At 36.7% G+C, this 8,135-nt stretch overlaps 1 pseudogene across 1 annotated transcript; it reads right to left on the reverse strand.

Moving 5' to 3' along the window:
- Positions 1 to 5,626: 5,626 nt before the first annotated feature.
- Positions 5,627 to 7,637, reverse strand: LOC107763110 (7-deoxyloganetic acid glucosyltransferase-like; annotated as a pseudogene). Its single transcript, XR_012696658.1, has 2 exons — positions 7,070 to 7,637; positions 5,627 to 6,603 (listed from the first exon to the last, which is right to left on the reverse strand). The product of XR_012696658.1 is annotated as a 7-deoxyloganetic acid glucosyltransferase-like (transcript).
- Positions 7,638 to 8,135: the final 498 nt, after the last annotated feature.

Consider the following 8,135-nt stretch of genomic DNA (forward strand, 5'->3'; position numbering starts at 1 on the left):
TTAGATTTTCCTTTTTAGGAAAAAAGACTGTCGGACGCTCCTGGGCAGTGTTATGCATGGGTTGTGGTGTCACCAGTGTTGGTTGATGTCCATTTTGCTTGATTGGTTGAGGGGAGTAGGAGCAGCTTTGGCATGTATGTGCCAACCTTCCGCAGGCTTTGCATAGGATATCATCTCCTTCATATAGGATTGTTTTCTTATGGTGGCCAATCATTATGAAATTTTGAACTAGTTGCTCCAATGGTAATTCCACACAAAGACTTGCATATCGTCCCTGTAGTGTGGTTGATGTACATGCATCCACTTTGAGTAATTTGCCAATACAATTCCACTACCAGAAAAACATTAATTTGTGACTGAAATTTCCGACTGAAAATGAATTAGTCGCTAATGGGACTACTTTTGCGACTGTTGTAGTCGAAACAAACTGATTTTTTATTACTTTTTCTTAAAAAGAAATTTGATTATTATTCCAACGAAAGCAGTGGAAAAATAGCGGGCTAATTTTCCGCCATCACTTTTGCGACCGACTCGGTCGGACAGTAAAAAGTCAAAAATATTAGTTGACCAACAAAGCGACTATGTCGGTCACAAAGTTAAAATTAAAATGGTAAAAGAATATTTAAGTGGGTTTGCGACCACGGTAGTCAGAAATCTAAATTTATATTTCGGATTTATGCCAAAGCCCTATTTCCCCAATTTCTGCCGCGCCCTATTTTCCCAATTTCTGGGCGCCCAATTTCCCTCCTCTCTTTCCCTCTCATATCTTTTTTCTTCTTTGATTTCTCTTCCATTTCACCCGTGAGGCTGATTGTTCTTCGAGTTCATCTGTGCGACTGACAGAGGCAAACGACTGAAGGAGACAAAAGACTGACAGAGACAAACGGCTGAAATCTTACGGTAAGAAAAGATAGAATTAATTAGTTTTGTTTGCTGGTCACATTATTTTTAAATTATTTTAAATTGAAAGCTTCAATGCACTTTTGTCATGTATAGATTTCCATATATGAACTTTATTCATAGGACCAATTGACTTTTTGGGGTACTTTGTTAAAGAAATCTACCTGTGGTATACATTATTGATAGTAATGTCCACCATGTCTGTAGCATTTCTGGCTCCCTCTGCCAAAACTTTATCCGACTATATGCTGTGTCGAACATTAGTTCCTTGTATCGTACCAGCAAAGTAGAAACCTAAAAGAGAATTATGCATCACTGTCTTTGAAGGAATAAAATAGTGGACACACACTTCACTTGCATTCAAAGTGAAATTCAGCTTGGACTTTCAACTTTCTGGTGCAAAAAAAAAACTCACACTACTCACACTCGAGTTCTCACGCGCTTTGAGCTTGAATTAGACAATTATAAAGACACATATTCTTGCTAATGAAACAGAAAACTTACAATTTCACAGAAGTAAAACAAGGTTTGTACATAAACTCCTATCTTCATATTGATAAGTAAATTCAACTGTAAAAGAGATTTGAGAGGAACATTTTACAAAAGTTGTGCTAGTTATATATGAAATGAACTAAATACATATTTAATACTCTGGGATTCTAGTAGACTAGAAGTCTTTCCGAGCCCTAAAAAGTACGAGCAAAAATGCATACTTGTTGACAACATTATAGGAGAAAACATACGGTAAATGCTCAACATAACCTGGAATCTGTGATGATTATGTGCAGAGCACATCAGATTTCCATACATTAAGAGTCTAGATCAAAAGTGATAAGTATAAACTGAAGCAGAAGAAGATTTAGGGCTATATTTGACTGCATTATATGACAATTTACTAAATCATGACTGCATTATATGGCAATTTACTAATTAATATGTATTGTTTTACATATCTTGGATTTATTTTGTGTAGATGGAGCTTGCACATCGTAGATGGATGTATAATCGAACTTATCCTAATCGTAGTGGGTTGAGGGAGGAATTTATAGAAGGGGTTGCCGAATTCATGGCTAAAACAAAAACACTTCATGAATTTCTCAGTGAAGGGGTGATTAGGTGTCCCATCGAAAGAGAATGGTAACTTTCTTATTATATTTATTTTGATTTTAACTAGATGCAATTGAACTTTATCTAACTTAATTTTTTTTGGCAGGAAAAGGAAAAAGGGAGAGTTGTGACATATGCTGAGGTCTTTGAGGACAAGCATTTGAAAAAGAAAAAGGATGGGACAAGAGAATGGGTCGAGCCGCGTGCTGCGAGGGTATATGTAAGATCCTTCTATTTCCTTTTTGTCTCTTCTTCTTTCTTCTTCTTCTTCTTTGATTTGTTGGGGTTGATTATTCTTTTAGTCATAAGACAAGGACCTTACACAATCTATGACTTTTATACTGTATTTTATATATGTTACAATTTACTTTAGGTTAATTAGCTCAATCAACATGTTGTTTCAACAGACATGGTTTGAATGAAACTTAAAGTTTCTTCCGCCTTTGCCAGTCAATCTTGTGGAAGAACACCAGTGACAACTCGGGTTACTGATTTCAACTAGTTACTCAAGATATAGTGGATCTCATATAGTTCAATTGGGGCATGCGTTTTGAAATGTTGTCCAAGTTAGGGAATGTTTACATTTTTCGAAACTATAGAACAAGGTTTGGCACCTTTGGTATGAACATCTTTATCTGTTGGCAGGACCTCATATGTGCCCCAAATGGCAGGACCTCATATGTGCCCCAATTTTTGTTCACCATTTCTTGAACATGAACCTTCTTTTTATTTCATAGAAATGCACTAACTGGCAATTTGCACAGAATAAGTGCATTTTTCATGAGGTTGGAGTTTTTTGTATATAGATCATTCAAATATAAGGGAATACAAAAATTGGTTATACATTAAGTCACCAAGGACTTATGCAGCTATAACAAATTTTGTTCTATCAAGTAATATGTCTAGATACACATCCCCGAAAATTCGTAGATGTTAACATGGTTTTGTTGTAAAACATGTGATTATTTATGTCTAGATACACATCCCCGAAAATTCGTAGATGTTAACATGGTTTTGTTGTAAGCATTTTCCTTGAGGAAATAAAATAATCTTCTATCACCCTAATTTCCAACTTCCAGGTGCTTCTTAGTACATATCCAGTCCACACCTTGATTAGTATATATCTAGTCTATATTGGCTTGTAATTGTGCATCTGTTGCCTCTGGTTTTGGCATGCAGAATTTCTTCATGTAGATTCACATATCCATGTACTTTTAGAATGGATGTTGGCTCTCAGAAGCAGCAGTAGTTTGAGAAAAAGATCCTGTAGTGCTTCCCTAAGAAATGATTCTTGACATTAATAAGTGAGAAGTGGATTGGAGGAATTCAAAAAAAATAAAGAAAGATCATGGCATTGCTTGGGGAAGAAAGAAATAGTAAAGGAAAAAGAAGGAAGCATGAGCTAGAAAAAATGAAAAAAGTATTGTTTGTTGCTTAAGTATAAGTTTTTTCTTTCTTAAAATTTTACTTTCATCATACTTGCACCATTTCATTCCTTGTTTATGTGTGTGTTTGTATTTTTATAGATACACGCTTCATCGAAAAACTGTGAAACATACATTTTAATTTCTTCAAGTATCGCTTTGACTCCATTTTAATTTCAGGAAGCCTATCAGCAACGTTTTGAGGAATGGCGTCAAAGTCAACCCGATTCCGAGGATGGTAGCTCAACCCAAGTGTCACTCAATGATGTAGCTTCAATATGGACGCAGGTGGTTGGTGGCGCAAAGAAAGGTAGAACCTACGGTCTTGGATCACAATATTCTGTAGGCTGTTCTACGACATTGTTGCCTGGTGATGCGAGTTATTCGCAAGATCACGAAGAGGAGGAAGCATTACGAAAAGAGGTTGAAGAGTTGAAGGAGGAACAGAAAGAAGACCGCACAAATTTTAACAAATTGCAGAGTCTAGTGGAGAAATTTATGAGCGGACGTCCATTTGGTCCTTCGAATGGCGAGGATGGCGGGGATAATGAGTTTTAGTTTGTTATGGTTATTGATGTTTGAGACATTATTATTTGTTGTAGTTGGATGTTTAGACTTGGTAATATTTTCACTTGACTATGATTGTAGTATTTTAGACTAGATTGAATGGTGCCACAATGTTTAACTCTTTTTGGATATTTTAGTTACAAATATTTATGTTTTGCATTTTATGGATTTGATTAGTTGCAATGGTGGATTGATTGGTTAGCATGGTAGATTAATTGGTTGTTGTATATTTGAATTGGTAGGTGGTATTGCTTTAAAAGAGCTGGAATTTGGCATAAAATTCCCAGTTTTCTGACTTATTTCCGACCATAGTAGTCGCAAAATGCATCAAAATATTCCAGATTCAGGAACATCTGCGACTACTGTAGTCGGAAATACAAATAAATAAATAGTTTTAAATTAGATTTGCGACCACGATAGTCGGAAGGATAAATAAATAAATAATTTAAAATTAGATTTGCGACCACCGTAGTGGGAAAACTCAAACAAAATTAAATATTATTATAATTATATACACTGTTTGCGACCGAAGTAGTGGAAAAGTTAATATAAAATTAAAATTTAATTTAACCTGTTTGCGACCGCGTCAGTCAGAAACTTGAGCACATTTATAGTCGTTTTTCTATTTGGCCTTAGCGACCGTTGTAGTCGCAAATTACGGACGGATTCGGTCGCAAACTATTTCAGACCAACTATTTTGCGACTACGACTTTTCGGTTTGAATGTAGTCGGAAATTAGCATTTTCTGACCACTTTCTGACCGTTTTTGCAGTCGCCAAATAGCCATTTTCTAGTAGTGTTCCCAATTTTGGTTAGAATAATTCCATCATAAAATTTCGTGGTAAGTTGTGGCAATCGTACCCATACTGTTGTATAGCTTTGTTGTGCTTCTTTTCCAACAAAATTAGGCACCCACTTTTGTACTGAATGGAAAAAACCATTGATGAACTAAGGTCCATTTTGTAGTATCTTGGTCGTGTTTTCTTCCTTAGCCAACTTAACCGTATAGTAATCTTCTCCAAGATCAATTATTAGAAAGTTTTCATTTATCTTCCATAAAATCCTGAATTTTTTTTTAGATAGTGATGCACTAGACGCTTACCCATGAGTTTTATGATGACAAAATATTTCCAAGGTTTGTACGTACGTTTCCTGTCGTTCTCGGATAGGATTATTTGTTTCATTTTGTGGGACAACTCCTCTGGTTTAATGGCTTCCAATTCTGATGATTGAATGTCCGTTGGAATTGTAGAGGTCCCTTCCACTATTTGTGTGGTGTTAATGAAGAATTCATCTTGAAGCAGTTTATCCTTGTAAGATAGTGTATTAGGGGTTTGTAGGTTGATTATATTAGGGGATTTTGGTGGAATTGGATTTTGGTTTCCCGATTGTTGTTTTAGTGAGTGGTCACTCGTTCTCTCTCTAAATTGATAAAAAGTTGACACTCTTTGTGCTTAAAACATTAAACAAGAGGCTGTTCAACTAAATAAATTGAATCGCAGGGAAGTTGCAATTTTGTGAACTTAAAATCAATTGTACTCGTTGTTGTTTTCATGTTATCATTTTGATCTTTATTTATTGAATAGCTACTTATAAATAACTGCAGTTCTAAAAGTGAAGCTACATTTGTTGCTCGAGTTATTCAATAGGGGCAGAATAAATCTGCAATCTCTAGACAACAATTTAATCCCAGCTAACAAACACTTACCAAATCAAAGATTCAGCTGAATCAGGTCTGTTTCAGTGGCAGACACATCAATCTTATGTCATGTATAAGACGGTCCAAATTAATGTACGACGACCCGCCTTCATTGACAGTTCTTCTCGCCATACTTGACATCTGCTCTGTTCTTTGCAAGAATTCACCTCTTCTCTTCTCCATCAGATCTCTAATTGATTTTCCAATAATGTCTCTTTCACAGGTATCTTTTATGTCCAATCCCATCTTCCAAACCTCACCAATGAATAGTCACTATTCACTTGCTGATCAGCAAATCTTGGCCAGCAAATCATAGGTACTCCTTCAACTATACTCTCCAGTGTGGAATTCTAACCCAATCAGCCATATAGCCCCTTGCCTTAGTACCTTGCTCAAGTTCCACAGGAATCTCATGTTTTACCTCTTGTCCCATTATCAGGCCTGCCCTCATTACCCATAAGAAGTTTTGATCACTATTCACTAGACCGTACCAAAACTCTAACAGCTCCTCCCTTGTCACCCCCGCAATGCTTCCGAAACTGACATATAAAACAGATTTTGGTGGCTGCGTGTCGAGCCAATTGATGCAACTTTCATCTTCTTGCCACAAACTATTTGAAGAGGTACATTTTGTTGCAAGTCTAGCCTTTAGATGGGCATGAACTGGTCCAATTGTGTAAACATTTGGACAAACTGTGCGAATTTGAGTAAGTATGGGTCCTTCAAGGTCTTCAAATGTGTTGAGTATGAGTCCCCGAGCTCGAGGGGTTTGTCGCGTCTCAGTCGATAATAGCCTGAAATCCGCGCTAGTCAAGTCACTCACCCGGCAAAAACTTGGAAGATCTCGACCTCTCAGAAAATCTTCCATGCCTTTTACCTTCGTCAATGTGATGTCCATTCCGTTTACTGTAAATAATGTATAACCACTTTAGTTCACAGGCAAAAATTTAATACTATACTGACTTCGGGAGGGGAGCATGAGTTCACGTGCCCCATGGAACCCCTTAGATACGCCCCTGTCCGGATATTACTAACAAATATTGAACCTCTATAAACTGGAATTGACTGTTAAATAGACCATCAATTCATGTGAATGTCAACTACATCTAAAAATCTACAACAAGTGCGGATTAACAGTAGTAAATTTTACTTTCCTTTTTATTACATACGAGTGACAGGGAAGAAAAATAAGAAGGGAGGCTGTGAGAATTGAATTCACGGCCCTTTTTTTTGTAACTTCAACCACAAATATTACTTTTTTTTTTTTTGAAATCTCAACCAGATAATGTACAAAAACCCCACTAATTAGTTCCACTAAACTGTCCGTAGCAGTAATTAAAGTAACAATCATGTTTTTCCCTTTCCAATTTACATTTGAGGGGAAGTTCGCTAGCTTGAAGTAGCTCAGGGATTGAAAAGTAGGACCAGAAGGCACAGGCACTGATGGTGCGGAAATAGATAATAGGCAAGTTGATTTCCTCGGCTACATCAGCCGCCATGCTTAAGATTCCGTCGGCAATGACACATGTCACAGGTGGCTCCGCTAGAAACTCTCTTAAAAAAGGTTTCGCAATTGTATTTAACGAATCGTATAACTTTCCTACACCATCACGAGTATTCATCTCATCTAAAGAAATTCCATCGGGAAGTGCTTGTAAATGGAATTCGCTACCAAATCGGGACAGAACATCCGTGTGGTTAAGCAGGCGGTCATGGGTGTCAACTGTAACAAGAAAGGAGACGTGAAAATTGGAAAGTGAAAGAAGCTGGGCAAGTTTAAGCATGGAGTTGACATGGCCCTGTGCAGGGAAAGGGAAGATGGCGACATGGAGTACGAAAGCCGATGGATCCATTGACAACTTTAAGATATTTTGATTTCCACAGAGGCTAAGCTAGTGAAGTACTGGCAACTTTTGTTTTTATGGTCCACAAAGACTAGCCTAGTCATTTCAAGGATTTATATGGTCCTGATTGTTCATCGATCACACATAGGCCAAAATAGGACGGTGCATACTATGGTAACCGAGTTACTCTATGGAAATCGAAAATTTTGGTATAGGTATTCGTTATTTTTGGTATTTGATACGGTATTTGGTTTAAGTTTTTAAAATAATTTTGTAGGTATGATATTCAATATTTAAAAAATAATACCAAAATATCGGTATCATACCAAAATTTATACTAAATTACACGTTACATATATTATTGATTAACATAATAAGTTACACAATATTATTCTTTGGCATTTATGTTGCGGTTGGCAGTAAAGAAGCCCATGTACTTCTTTAGGAAAATGGAGGAATAAGGTAGGGTGCAAATTCTAATACTTACTCTCTAGGTTGCCAAGCAGTTTAACGTAATGTTTCAACGGTTTTAGGGTGTTTCTTACCATGTTACTCTTGTATTGTGTTGCATATGTTGGATTAGTCCTTGTTGTA

The sequence above is a fragment of the Nicotiana tabacum genome, chromosome 11, assembly GCF_000715075.1.
Source record: "Nicotiana tabacum cultivar K326 chromosome 11, ASM71507v2, whole genome shotgun sequence".
Taxonomy (NCBI): Eukaryota; Viridiplantae; Streptophyta; class Magnoliopsida; order Solanales; family Solanaceae; genus Nicotiana; species Nicotiana tabacum.